Below are 15499 nucleotides of genomic sequence, written 5' to 3' on the forward strand. Positions count from 1 at the left end.
TATCTTCTGCTGCCGGTTCTCCTCTCCAATGTCTTCTTCTGCTGCTAATTCTCCTCTCTCCGCTGTCTTCTTTTGCTAATTCTCCTCTCTCCGCTGTCTTCTTCCATTGCTGGTTCTCCTCTCTCTGCTGTCTTCTTCTGCTGCCGGTTCTCTGCTCTCCGCCGTCTTGTCCCACAGCTGGTTCTCCTTTCTCTGCTGTCTTCTCCCGCTGCCGATTCTCCTCTCTCCGCTGTCTTCTTCTGCGGCTGGTTCTCTCTTCGCTGTCTTCTTCCGCTGCCGGTTCTCCTCTCTACGATGTCTTGTCCTGCTGCCGGTTCTCCTCTCTCCACTGTCTTCTTCCGATGCCAGTTCTCCTCCCTCCGCTGTCTTCTTCCCGCTGCCGGTTCTCCTCTGTCTGCTGTCTTGTCTCTCTGCCAGCTCTCCTCTCTCCGCTGTCTTCTTCCGCTGCCAGTTCTCCTCTCCCTGCCTTCTTATTCTGCTGCCGGTTCTCTACTCTTCGATGTCTTGTCCCGCTGCCGGTTCTCCTCTCTCCGCTGTTTCCTCTCTCTGCTGTCTTCTCCCTCTGTTTTTCCTCCAATGTTCTCCCGACACTCTCTCCTGCTGCTTGGTCTGTCATGTGCCATTACTTATTTAGCCATGGGGCGGGACCACCCAGTGACATCATTCGGAGGCCCCGCCCCATTGTGACATTACTGCCATCTATGCATTAAGATAAAAAGCCTTCTGTGTGCAGCAGCCCCTCTCAGCCCCCCTAATACTTACCTGAGCCCTATCTCTATCCAGCGATGTCCACGAGTTCCTCGGCCACCTGGGACTCTCCCCTCTGATTGACTGAGACAGCAGTGAGGCCATGGGCATCCACTGCTGTCAATCAAAGTCAGTTAGCCAATCAGGGGAGAGAGGGGGTCGGGGTCGAACCGCAGCTCAGTGTCTGAATGGACACATGGAGCTGCAGCTCAGCTGGGGTGTCCCCTTAGCAAGCTGCTTTATGTGGGAGCCCTTGACAGGTGGGAGGAGGCAGGAGCAGTGACGAGGGACCTGAGAGGAGTAGGATCCAGGCTGCCCTGTGCAGTTAAGCATAACATGTCTGTTATTTTTATTTATTTATTTTTATTTAGACTTTATAGTCACTTTAAGCTTTGACAAAAAACCTGGAAGCTTATTGGTTTCTGTGCAGAGCTGCACCAGATTTTGCACCCTCCAAATTTAGTAACTCAACCCTAGAGTGTGTATTCAGGGACCCACACAAATTTACAAATTGGAAGTGACGGCTTCTGTGTCCCAATTGACATGAATGGGACTGCCTATACAGGGACATAACAAAAATAATAAATGCACCCATATTGATTTAAAAAAATAATAATGTGCACTTTTTTTGCATTGGAGCCTGCAAAGCATTGCAACAGCAGATTTAAGTAGCTCCTGCCACAGGTTAATACTGAGATACATTCAGTTACAGGCCAGAAAGAAGGATGGACTACAAGTGTGGTGACATCATTGCCAGGGTGGAAGATGGGACTGTGAAGCTCTGTGAATTTTATTTTTTTATTCCAGATACTTATATAGCACCAAACAATTTTTGGAGTGCTTTACATATACAGTATCTCACAAAAGTGAGTACACCCCTCACATTTTTGTAAATATTTTATTATATTTTTTCATGTGACAACACTGAAGAAATTACACTTTGCTACAATGTCTGTTAAATGTATTAGCAGATTTTGATACACTATCAAATTGAAGCCAAACTCCAGCTCACACTTTACAATCAGTTATTTTTTTTCCTTTTAATCACCCATGCCACCCCTGTTTTAATTAAAGCGGGAGTCCCCCGTTTTTTTTTTTTAAAAAAAGCCAGCAGCTACAAATACTGCAGCTGCTGACTTTTAAAATAATGACACTTACCCGCCCAGCGCGCCCGCGATGTCGGCACCCGAAGCCGATCTCTCGATCGTCTCTTGGGTGCTGCCGCCGCCATCTTGGGTATGGGAATCAGGAAGTGGCGCCTTGCGGCTTCATTTCCCAGGTCCCTACTGCGCATGCGCGAGTCGCGCTGCGCAATAAGGATGGTCCCCGCTGTCTCTGGGATCAGTGTGTTTCCCAGCAGGCAGCGGGGGACCTTCGGAAAGGGGCGTAGCTTCTGCAGAATCTACGCCAGAAGAGGGTGCAGATACCTGTACTGTACAGGTACCTGCACCCCCCTCCCCCCTGAAAGGTGCCAATTGTGGCACCGGAGGGGGGGAGGGTTCCAATGAGCGGAAGCTCCACTTTAGGGTGGACCTCCGCTTTAAGTTAATCTGCCCTTGGGAGTCATGCTTGTTACTGTCAGCCTTGCCATGCCCTCATGGGATTTGTAGTTCTACCACAGGTTCAGCACTCGTACCTTACATAAACCCGGTGAAGTGACTGTCCTTAGGTGATGCACAGAGATTAAACAAATTCTCCTAAAGAAGTTGTACCAGTCTACCTGCAGTCTTCTCTTCACTACATCCATGAAAAGCGCATCATTTATAAAGCTTGTCTGAGATGTCAGAAAACTCAGTGATTAGAGCTCTGACAGCTGATTGGAGGAAAGGGACACCTCCCTCCCCTTCGCACAGCACACAGGAATAGAACTGAGACTGTCAATCACAGGCTGTGTGCTGGACCTCCCTCCCCTGTCACCTTTTTTCTCTTGGTGTCAGGAAAACTTGTCAGAAGTGATTCATGCTGATAGCAGAGGAAGCAAGCAGGGAATAGAAATGACACATGATGCTCTCGAGGCAAGTACACACTATAGAGAGATATGCTTTGTTCATATTTCATGTCTGCGGTTTACAACCACTTTAAAGTATCCATATGCTAGTGGCACCATATCATGTTACTTTCTTTTCTTCTTTTTTTATTATCTCATAACACGCATACACTGTCAAATCATCGTTTTATTATCTCAAAAACAAATACAATCACAGATGGATTGCTCTCAGATAATATATTAGTATATTGTATATTTTACAGATTTACCTGTTCACATTGGTTGTTTAGGATAACTGTAATAAATAGTTTCTGGATTCCAGGATAGGAATTTTCTGTGTCAGTTATTGAGTAACTAAAAGGCAGAGACGCCCTTTTAGCTGAAAGACAACATCCTGCTATTGTATGTGACATTTTACCAGTTCTCTAGTGATCAGAAACAAACAATAGAATTGCACTTATCCATGTAGTTTACATTGGTATGTAACGTATTCATCAATGCAGATGACATTCCTTAAAGAGATATTTACACAGATGACATCCATGTATGTGAATGATCCCCCACTCTGCATAGACAGGCAGACTTCCTGTGTCACCTCTTCACTGCACTTTGTGGCTGATGAATTGATCACAAACACAGGACTCCCTTAACCACTTGAGGTCTGGGCCATAGCCGAATGACGGCTACAGAGCGGACCTTAATTTCCATGAGGCCGTCATAGGACGTCCTCCCCTGTGCATGCGCGCTGTGATCACAGAGTCACTGAGACTTGGGTGATGAGCGATCCGAGCAAGGGGCGATCCCGGCCCCTTACCATGTGATCAGCTGTCAGCCAATGACAGCTGATCACATGATGTAAACAAAAGCTCTGTAATAGTTTTTTTTTCTACTCACGCTGACAGCATGAGGAGAAAAAAAAGCCAATCACTGGCTTATGTTAAAGGGACATCATACATTCCCTTAGAGGAAGGAACACAGGCACCTCATCTGTGCCAATCAGTACCCCCTGCCAGTGCCACCTGTTATTGCCACCTGCTAGTGCCCACCAGTGCCACCTATCAATGCCCACAAGTGCCACCTATCAGTGCCCACAAGTGACACCTATCAATGCTCACCAGTGGTGCCACCTATCAGTGTAAGCAATCAGTGCCCATCACTGCCACCTAATCAGTGTACATCAATGAAGGAGAAAAATTACCCGTTTGCAAAATTTTATGACAAAATATAAAAAAAAATTAAAATTAATAATTTAAATTCGGTCTTTTTAAAAAAAATTTTTAACAAAAAATAAAAACTGCAAAGGTGATCAAATACCACCAAAAGAAAGCTCTATTTGTGGGGAAAAAATTATAAAAATGTAATTTGGGTACAGTGTTGTATGACCGCGCAATTGTCATTCAAAGCGCATCAGTGCTGGAAGCTGAAAATTGGTCTGGATAGGAGGGGGTTTAAGTGCCCAGTAAGCAAGTGGTTAAAGAATACGTTAACCCATCATTTCATATTCCTAATATGTGCCTGCTGTACCATGTACTATGATAAAGTATCCTGTTGTCTTTGTATTGCTTCCTTTGTGTGAAATCTCTGTTCCTGCCAGTCCCTCTGCTTTACTATTAAAAAAACTAGCCACACTATGCATGAGAGAACAGTATGGTCAGTTTTCTGGCTGTGCTGGGACCTCGGCCTGCACTCCTACAATGAAGACTTGTGTTGACCGACCTCCCCTGCACAGCCTTTTAGTCTCCATGCACTCTAGATGCTCAAATATCACAAAATAAAAAAACACTGGATAAAAAACACTAATATTTTGCATTTTTTGCTGGTCTTTTTGCAGTGTTTAGGAGTGTTTACAAAAGTGTTTAGGAGCAGTAGCGTTTTTGTTAAGGAGAGGGCTGCCACCGGCATCCTTAACAACCAGTGAATAGCTGGTCGTTAACGAGTGGGCCGGCAAGCTGGCTGCTACGTCCTTAACAACGGATAAAGCGTATGAATGGGTGGGTGGAATTGGCACTGCTTTCCAATGATCCAAAATATTATTTTTTTCCCTTTGGGCCGGCGGAGCAATGTTCATCATAATTGTCGATGAATCTACACCGGGGACATTGTCTTTTTGTTTTTTTTAATAAAGTAAAAAATTATTTACTTTTTGACACTATTTTGGTGTTTGAGAATTAGGTACAATGTACCCCATACTCATTCACAATGGTGGGGGCCGGGATCTAGGGGCCCCCTTTTTAAAGGGGGGCTTCCAGATTCTGATAAGTCACCCCCTGCACCCCCACAACCACTAGGCCTGGGTTGTGGGGAAGAGGCCCTTGTCCACATCAACATGGGCAATGGATGTTTTGGGGGGACTCTTGCTCGTTCCAGTCCTTAATTGGCTTGGCAGGCTGCATACTCGGGTAAGGGCCTAGTATTGATTTTGGGGGGGACTTCCACGCCATATTTTTTACATTTTGGCATGGGGTTCCCCTCAAGAAACATACTAGACCTAAGAATGAATGAATGAGTGACATGTATAGCGCTACCTATGCAAACTAAATCGTCTCAAGGCACTTTTTGCCACCGGTGTCCATCTGCGGTATAGCACAGTCCTCAATTGTATGTGTACACTTGGCGGTTAAAAAAAATAAATAAATAGCCTAGAGTTGAGTTTTAATTTGACTAAAACAAAACAACATTTTTTTTTTTTTTGTGACCAAGAGGCCTCCTACCACAGTAGGCACTTTTCAAAATCGAGGTGTTTCCATGTACTGTAGGTCTGCTGGGAGTCGTTGTCAATGAAAAGAGCAAGACTGGGCAGGGGCGTGGCAGCTAACTGACCACAGGACATACGGGAAGCAGGGATACGCAAACTGACCACATCTACTTGGATTTTCTTTCATGCTTGTTATGGTCCAAATTTGTAAAAAAATAAAATAAGAAGTGGCACTGACAGGTTCTCCGGGGTTTTGGGAGAATTTGCAGCATTCAAAAACAAAGAGGCTGGATTTACACATTATATCACAAATACATATATGAGAGAAACATTTTTTGGGGGGGTAACATACACTTTAACATTTGTGTTTAGGCTAGCTTGCTGTGGAAAATATAGTCTATACCTTTTTATTTGTAATGTTTAGGTCATAGAGGTTCAGCATTCCATACAGTTTCATAGTTTTCCTTACTGCTCCTTTTCTGTTCTCTGAATACTGATATTGTTTGTGGTGTTCAACGGCTAAAAATTCCACAGTTCACAGTCATTTCCAGCTTCAAATCTTGTGACTCACAAGATGAGCTTTTTGCATCCACATGTGCTATGTCACAGGCAGAGTGGAAAATAGCAGTTCTTTTAAAACACCCCGGATAAAGTACAACCTGATTTTTTATTTTTTTGTTAAGTTGCTTTAAAAAGGCGACTTCTGCAATTTGTTATTATAACTCCATAAGCCAGCATCTGTGCTAGCGTCCCACTTGAACAAAAGCAAAATCATGTGTGTCAAGCTTGCACTGCAATTTTTGTTATTGGCACCCCAAACACAGCAAACAAAAAATGCATTTTGTATGCACAAGAATATACAATAAAAAGGAAAAACACACATTTAAAAAACACACACAAAACCCCAAAAAGGTGCAGGAGCTTCTTTGCAGCATTTCTCGCATGTAGTGCAGCCTATTCAAATGAATGTTACCCCTTCAGAACTCCCCCATAGATTTGTTGCCTCCATCGTAGTGGCCCCATAGATTAGTTGCCCCCATCGCAGTGGCCCCATAGATTAGTTGCCCCCTCAGAGTACATACAGTATATAGGTTTATTGCCCCATCACAGTGCCCCTATAGATTAGTTGCCCTATCAGAGTGCCCCCATAGATCAGTTGCCTTATCACAATGCCCCCATAGATTAGTTGCCCCATCAAAGTGCCCGCTTAAATTAGTTGCTCCATCACAGTGCCCCCATAGATTAGTTGCTTCAATCACACTACCCCCATAGATTAGTTGCCCCCGTAAATGAGTTGCCCCTTCACAGTACCCCCTTAGATTAGTTGCCCCATCACTTTGCCCCCCTTGATTAGTTGCCCCATTGATTAGTTGCCCCATCACAGTGCCCCATATAGCAGTTGTTCCATCACAGAACCCCATAGATCAGATATGCCTCCACAGTGTCCCCATAGATTAGTTGCCCCCATATATTTGTTGCTCCGTCAGCATACCCTCATAGACTATTTATCCCAAACACAGTGCCCACATAGATTAGTTGCCCCCATCACAGTGCCCCCATAGATCAGTTGCCTCCATTACACTACCCCATAAATCAGTTGCCCCATCACAGTGCCCCATAGATCAGATGCTTCATCGTAGTGTCCCCAGAGATCAATTACCCCATCACAGTGCCCCCATAGATTAGTTGACCCCCATCACAGTGCCCCCATAGATCAGTTGTCCCATCATAGTACCCCATATAATAGTTGCCCCATCAGATTGCCCCATATATTAGTTTCCCCAATCGCAGTGCCCCCATAGATTAGTTGCCACATCAAAGTGCCCTTATAGATTAATTGCCCCCATCACAGTGCCCTCATAGATCAGTTGCCTCCATTACACTAACCCATAGATTAGTTTCCCCATCATAGATAATTTTCCCCATCAGAGTACCCCATAGATCAGTTTCCCCAATCACAGTGCCCCCTAGATTAGTTGCCCCATCACGGTGCCCCCATTGATTAGTTGCCCCATCCCAGTGCCCCCCATATAGCAGTTGCTCCATCACTGTACCCCATATCAGATGCCTCATCACAGTGTCTCCAGAAATCAGTGGCCCCATCACAATGCCCCCATAGAATATTTGCCCTCATAAATGAGTTGACCCGTCAGAATGCCCCCATCAGCATACATATATAGATTATTTTCCCCCATTATTATTCTACCCCATAGATTAGTTGCCCCCATCACAGTGCTCCTATATAGCAGTTCCCCATCACAGTGCCCTCATAGATCAATTGCCCAATCACATTGACTCATAGATCAGTTGCCCCATCCTGGTACCCCTGCAGATCAGTTGCCCATCACAGTGCCCCCATAGATTAGTTGCCCCCATCACAGTGCCCCAATATAGCAGTTTCCCCATCACAGTGTCCTCATAGATCAGTTGCCCCACCACAGTGCCCCATAGATCGGTTGCCCCACCACGGTGCCCACGTAGATCATTTGCGCTATCACAGTGCTGCCATAGATTAGTTGCTCCATCACAGTGCCTCCATAGATCGGTTGCCCCATCACAATGCCCCCATGGATGAGTTGTCCCATCACATTGTGCCCTATAGATTAGCTGCCCCCATCAGAGTACCCCAATAGATTAGGTGCCTCATAACAGTGCTCAGTGCACCTGTAGGAGAAATCCATGTGGTCTGGCAGGCAGGAGGCTGGAGTTGGGAGGAAAAATGTGCTGCAGAGCACACTAGCACATAATTATTATTATACAGGATTTATATAGTGCCAACAGTTTGAGCAGCGCTTTACAACATCGGGGTAGACGGTACAATTACAATACAATTCAATACAGGAGGGATCAGAGGGCCCTGCTCGTTAGAGCTTACAATCTAGAAGGGAGGATCAAGTGGAACAAAGAAGAGTAGCTGTGGGGGAAGATGTCATTAGTTGCTAGGGAAACCAGCATCCCTAGCAACCAATGACTGTTTCTCACTGGACCAGGACTTGTGGGCAGTCCGCCATTTTAGTATAAGCTCTATGAGTCAGGCAGGAGGTGGAGCCAGGGACAATATGTGGGTGGAGACTCATCTAGTCTATGTATGAAGGGAGATAGGAGGATTCAGACTGAGGGAGTAGGTGGAGCAGGGCAGAGGAGTATGGGGGGCATCGGAATGAATCACTTCGGAGATACTTATACCCCTGTTTGTCAGACTGGGTGTACAAGGCTTGTCAGGAGTGTAAAAGTTACACCATCCACAAAGCTCCTTCTGAAAAGACTACTCCTATGACAATCGCCACCTTTGACAATCTCCAGCGTGCCCACAGGCTATTAGTATGCTTCGTCCACCACTTTACTAAATTTGCGATGGTGGTGCCTACCAAGGGCCAGACAGCTACTACCACTGCCAAACTTCTCTGGGAGCACATTGTCCAATCGTATGGTTGCCCAAAGTGGATCCTGCTGGACCAAGGCCTGAAATTTGAATCAGTAATCATGACCGAACTTTGTCGCCTAAAGCCGCGTACACACGTAGCCGTCTGTCCGACGTACTTAGTCTGGCGGACTTCCCGCCAGACTGTCCGTCGGTCTTTCCGAAGGGGCTACTTGCCCACACACGGCACTTTTTCAGCGGACTAATACGGCGTACTAAGTCCGCCGTACTATCCGTACTATAGGTTTATTGCCCCATCACAGTGCCCCTATAGATTAGTTGCCCTATCAGAGTGCCCCCATAGATCAGTTGCCTTATCACAATGCCCCCATAGATTAGTTGCCCCATCAAAGTGCCCGCTTAAATTAGTTGCTCCATCACAGTGCCCCCATAGATTAGTTGCTTCAATCACACTACCCCCATAGATTAGTTGCCCCCGTAAATGAGTTGCCCCTTCACAGTACCCCCTTAGATTAGTTGCCCCATCACTTTGCCCCCCTTGATTAGTTGCCCCATTGATTAGTTGCCCCATCACAGTGCCCCATATAGCAGTTGTTCCATCACAGAACCCCATAGATCAGATATGCCTCCACAGTGTCCCCATAGATTAGTTGCCCCCATATATTTGTTGCTCCGTCAGCATACCCTCATAGACTATTTATCCCAAACACAGTGCCCACATAGATTAGTTGCCCCCATCACAGTGCCCCCATAGATCAGTTGCCTCCATTACACTACCCCATAAATCAGTTGCCCCATCACAGTGCCCCATAGATCAGATGCTTCATCGTAGTGTCCCCAGAGATCAATTACCCCATCACAGTGCCCCCATAGATTAGTTGACCCCCATCACAGTGCCCCCATAGATCAGTTGTCCCATCATCGGAATGAATCACTTCGGAGATACTTATACCCCTGTTTGTCAGACTGGGTGTACAAGGCTTGTCAGGAGTGTAAAAGTTACACCATCCACAAAGCTCCTTCTGAAAAGACAACTCCTATGACAATCGCCACCTTTGACAATCTCCAGCGTGCCCACAGGCTATTAATATGCTTCGTCCACCACTTTACTAAATTTGCGATGGTGGTGCCTACCAAGGGCCAGACAGCTACTACCACTGCCAAACTTCTCTGGGAGCACATTGTCCAATCGTATGGTTGCCCAAAGTGGATCCTGCTGGACCAAGGCCTGAAATTTGAATCAGTAATCATGACCGAACTTTGTCGCCTAAAGCCGCGTACACACGTAGCCGTCTGTCCGACGTACTTAGTCTGGCGGACTTCCCGCCAGACTGTCCGTCGGACTTTCCGAAGGGGCTACTTGCCCACACACGGCACTTTTTCAGCGGACTAATACGGCGTACTAAGTCCGCCGTACTATCCGTACTATAGGTTTATTGCCCCATCACAGTGCCCCTATAGACGAAGAAGAAGAAAGCCGGGCTCCTCCGCTAGTAAAAGAGCTACAAGAAGATAGCGGAGGAGTCCGACGAGAAGACCCCCGAAGACGGAAGACCCCCGGAGCTGTGCAATAAATTATTTTATCTTGTGTGTTGTGTTTTTTGTTTTGTACTTTATTTTACAGGTGAATGGGAAGGGGTACATTATACCCCATACTTATTCACATAGGGTGGGGGGCCGGTATCCGGGGGCCCCCTTATTAAAGGGGGCTCCCGGATTCTGATAAGCCCCCCGCCCGCAGACCCCAACAACCAACGGCCAGGGTTGTCGGGAAGAGGCCCTTGTCCTCATCAACATGGGGACAAGGTGCTTTGGGGTGGGGGGGCCGCGCGGCCCCCCCTTCCTCAAGGCACCCCCCATGTTGAGGGCACGCGGCCTGGTACAGCTTAGGGGGGGGGGCGCTCGCTCACCCCTCCTTTCCTGGCCGGCCGGGTAGCGTGCTCGGACAAGGGTCTGTTGCGGACTTTGGGGGGACCCCCGCGCCGATTTTTTTCGGCGTTGGGGTTCCCCTTTAAGTCCATACCAGGTGGCGGGGCCAGCGGCGTCTCCTTCGCGGGCCCCGCCTACCTGGAGACCCGCTCGAAATGAGCGGACTTTTCTCTGGGCGGGAAACGTCCGCTCATTTCAAAAGTACGGCGGACTGGCACACACACGGCCGGATTGTCCGCCGAAATGCGAGTCCAGCGGGAAGATTGGAGTGCAAAACTACTTTCTAAGTCCGCCGTACTTTCGGGTCAAAAAAGTATGCCGGAGGCTACACACGGGGGGATTGTCTGGCGGACTTCAGTTTGCCGGACTTTTCCACCCGCTTGTTTGATCGTGTGTACGCAGCATAAGTGGCATCCGAGAATCTTAACAAGGCCATGGTATGAGTTAAGCCGTGTACACACGTAGCCGTCTGTCCGACGTACTTAGTCTGGCGGACTTTCAGCCAGACTGTCCATCGGACTTTCCGAACGGGCTACTTGCCCACACACGGCACTTTTTCAGCGGACTAATACAGCGTACCAAGTCCGCCGTACTATCCGCCCTACTTTTGAAATGAACAGACTCGCCCACACACGCGGAGGAAAGTCCGCTCATTTTGAGCGTGTCTCCAGGTAGGCGGGGCCCGCGAAGGATACGTCGCTGGCCCCGCCGCCTGGTATGGACTTAAAGGGGAACCCCAACGCGGAAAAAAATCGGCGTGGGGGTCCCCCCAAAGTCCACAACAGACCCTTGTCCTGTACCGGGTGGTAGGGCAGTCTTTTCCACCTACCACTGTCTATGATCTTGGAGGGGCCTGACCCTGTAAATAAAGTGACTACATCAAAATATGCTGAGACCTTGTGTGGTGGGTGGGGACTGCCCCAGGAAGCATTCAGTCGGCCGGGAGGCATTTAATGCTGCAGATCTTCCCTGGAACACGAAGCTCCATCTGACTGGTTCCTGCTGCCCTTTGTGATCGAGTCTCTGGCCTTTCATAGTCCTGGACATGATGATGTTAAAGTTGGGGGCCCATCCACCCCATACGGAAACCACGGACTTTACTGACTGAACTGTGTAGCCATATAATATTTATAATTTATAATATTAACCATACTCTAATTGTGCTTTTATCACCATTGCTATTGTTGTTTTTAATACTTTCTGCCTAGTCCTCTCCTAAAGGGGCAATATAACCCTAAGGTCAAGAAGAGCTGCTGTGTCTGTCAATGAACGATAGAGAAAATAGTGCCAGCAAATCGCCCTGAAAGAGCCACTCCTCACACTCCAGTGTGAAAGCCCGAGGGAGCAGTGTGCTGGCAGGACGGTAAAAAAAAGTCCTGCTAGCAGCATCTTTGGAGCGGTGAAGGAACGGTGTGTATACCGCTCCTTCACCGCTCCTGCCCATAGAAATGAATGGGGAAGCTCAGCTATACCGCCGGCAAAGCGCAGCTGCAGCAGGGCTTTTGCGGTAGTTTTAACACTTTTTTCGGCCGCTAGCGGGGCGGTTTTACCCCCTGCTAGGGGCCGAAAACAGCAGTAAAGGGGCGCTAAAAATAGCACAGTTTTAGCGCCAGCGCCCGCAACACCCCAGTGTGAAAGCGGCCTTAGATGTGCCTCTCTTCTCTTTTATGCTCAGTTGTGAAAAGACGCTACTTGTATATTAAGGCATCGCTTGTTTATTAAATCTACTTTTCTTTAAACATTTTGCTTGTCTTGCAAAACGCTCTCAAACCAAGTTACTCTCAATCCAAGGTTTTACTGTATTTTGTTAAAACTGTCCCTGTTTTTGCTAGTCCAATTTACAAGTGAACAATAAAATGGTCGGATTGCTATAAACAATACAATGTAACATGGTAAATCTTTAATTGTGTTCATATCAAACCAGTCAGTAGGACCTCCAGTATATTTTTCTTGCTCATACTTTGTGCATTGGGTGTTAGATCTATCAGCTCTGAGCATACATTACCTTTATTTCACATTCTGTTTGCTTTTCATTCAGGGCTGGCTCAGCAGAACAAAGCCCAGGCATTACCATGGGTGGACAAACCTGATATTCATAATCTATTGCTGTAATTGGAGGTTACCAGTCAACACAGTGATAACCTTGTTCCCTTTTGTATTGAAATACATTACAGCTAGGGGTGTTACTGGACTTCCCGAATATCCGTAATTCAGAATGTGGAAGTAATACAAGAAAAAAGCAAGTAAGTGTATGAACTTCTCGGTAATGTTTTATATTCATGTTTTAAAGCACTATTTAACCCCTTTCTGTTGTTTGAGCCATGGCAACAGCGTGGCAATTTAAACTATTTTAACCTTGAGCTTCTATCACTGCACAGTACATACTGTTGGTGTGTTGCCTTTTTAAAAAAAAAAAAGCTGCTTGTAAGTGGTTGGAATTGCCCTAAAATAGCTGTATGTTTGACCATTATAACATTCTTGCAGACCTGGAAAGATGTAGTGCCTAGGCAGTATTTTTTAGTAACCATGGCAAAATAAATAAGATTCGCCTTATGTTCAAGGTGTGTGAATTCTGAACTGTGTTGTGCCTAGCATCCACTTAGGGATATATTTATAAACATTTTCATAGGTGTTTAGTCATTTAAACTTCCTGTAAATTTGTTTGTTCTAAACTGGGGAAAAATTTAATCTTCTCAGGCTATATTCTCTGAGATCGAATGTTATTCATTGAAGAAAAAAAAAGTGTGCATGGATAAAATACTGCATAATAGACACTAGATGGCGCTGAGAACCATACTTATTTCTTATGATACCTAGCACTATGTAGTACCCTTAATTCTTCCCTTTTCCACATTTTTAAATGCACAAGATCTGCAGAGAATTTAGCCTGAGAACATTTGTATTTGCCCCATTCACCCCATTCGCTGAAAGTGGAAGAAAACCTTAACTATATATTTTCTTAAAAATGTTTCTTCCTCCCTCCTTCTACTGACCATGTCTAACTAAAATAAAAAAGGATCTGTATACTTGCCTATTTTTCATCTTCTCCAGACCGGTTACGTGCAGCTCTTTCTAAGTGAGCACTTAACGACAGCTTCTGAATTCCGGGAGTGGTGACGTCACCCATTGTCCCCCCATGACACAACTGTTGTTGGTGCTCCCTCCTGTCCCCTGCAGCAGCCGGTCACTGACACAGGGGAGCCGGAGCTGTGAGACCATGTGGCCAGACCAAAGTGTATTACAAAAAAAGGTAAGTATACAGCTCCTTTTATTTTTTATTTTTTTTTATTATTATTATAGGTAGGAGAAAAGGAAGAGGGGAAGATTTTTAAGAACAGATATACTTACCATAGTCATGCCTACAGGGTGTGTCTATCCCCCCCAGTGCAGCCAGCTTCCGTCCATGCTGTGGGGCATGTTTTCCGGGTGGAGAGCAGAGGAAGGGGCCTGTAAATATTTATTTTACCAGCCTCTTCCTTTTCTGAATGAACACAGTGAGTGATCTGTACCAATCGACACAGTCCACTGCTCTGCTGATATACACACACACACGTGTCTGTGCTCGTGGGTGCACACCCCTTATGCAATAGGTTGGGCACACCAATGATAGTTAGGCTCCATTTGTAGCCCCACCCTCCTAGGAATCCTTGTCAGGTTGTGTAATGTCACAGGTCCTCTTCCCCCTCTTAACCTGCTGCTGCTCTCTTGTCACTTGTAAAAAAAAAAAACAGAAATAAACAACTATCCATATACTGTAGTAATAACACTATACAAATCATAGGAAATGCGTATTCAACCTCTAGTAAAAAAAAAAAAACCCACTTAACTGCAGTGTATTTGTTGGCAGTTGTGAATAGTGACACGCGCGGGCGCTATGGGGCCCGGTGAGGACAGGCAGCTCCTCGGCTGAGAGGGCTTTCAGGTGGCTCAGTTGGCGAGACTGCTGGGCGGCTCGTGGGTGAGTGGGCTGGCCAATCAGGGAGCTAGCGGGTGGGGGAACATAGAGGTGACATCATCTCTCACCGCCCAGCGCCTGCCCTGCATCCCTGCAGTGCAGTTCCCCCCTCACTGTGCAGGCAGCCACGGGAAGCAGAGAGATGACATTATCTCTCTGCTGCCTGACTGATAATCTGCTGTCTGACTCTGGGACACAGCAGGAAAGTGACACAGCAAGTGACAATCCATAACGTGTGGCAAGTGACAATCCGGATATGGCAAGTGACAATCCGTAATGTGTGGCAGGTGACGTGGCAAGTGACAATTCGTGACGTGGCAAGTGACAATCCGTAACGTGTGGCAGGCGACAATCTGTGACGTGGCAAGTGACAATCCATAATGTGTGGCGGTTGACATGGCAAGTGACAATCCGGACGTAGCAAGTGACAATCCGTAACGTGTGGTAGGCGATATGGCAAGTGATAATCCGTGACGTGGCAAGTGACAATCCATAATGTGTGGCGGTTGACATGGCAAGTGACAATCCGGACGTAGCAAGTGACAATCCGTAACGTGTGGTAGGCGATATGGCAAGTGATAATCCGTGACGTGGCAAGTGACAATCCGTAATGTGTGGCAAATAACAGTCCGTGACGTGGCAAGTGACAATCTGTAATGTGTGGCAAGTAACAATCTGTGATGTGGAAAGTGACAATCCGTAATGTGTGGCAGGTGATGTGGCAAGTGACAATCTGTAATGTGTGGCAAGTGACAATCCGTAATGTGTGGTAGTTGACATGGCAAGTGACAATCCGGACGTAGC

General features: G+C 46.6%; 1 protein-coding gene across 1 annotated transcript in view; it reads left to right on the forward strand.

The window, feature by feature from the left end:
- The first annotated feature begins 12829 nt into the window (after window positions 1-12829).
- Window positions 12830-15499, forward strand: part of MATCAP2 (microtubule associated tyrosine carboxypeptidase 2) — an 88028-nt gene continuing 85358 nt past the window's right edge. Inside the window, exon 1 of the mRNA XM_077491664.1 lies at window positions 12830-12983. The gene's annotated coding sequence lies outside the window, so the exon portion shown is untranslated. The remainder of the gene's footprint in view (window positions 12984-15499) is intronic.

Source organism: Lithobates pipiens, unplaced genomic scaffold (assembly GCF_037356315.1).
Source record: "Lithobates pipiens isolate NorthernLeopardFrog02 unplaced genomic scaffold, aLitPip1_a1.2 Scaffold_19, whole genome shotgun sequence".
Classification (NCBI taxonomy): Eukaryota; Metazoa; Chordata; class Amphibia; order Anura; family Ranidae; genus Lithobates; species Lithobates pipiens.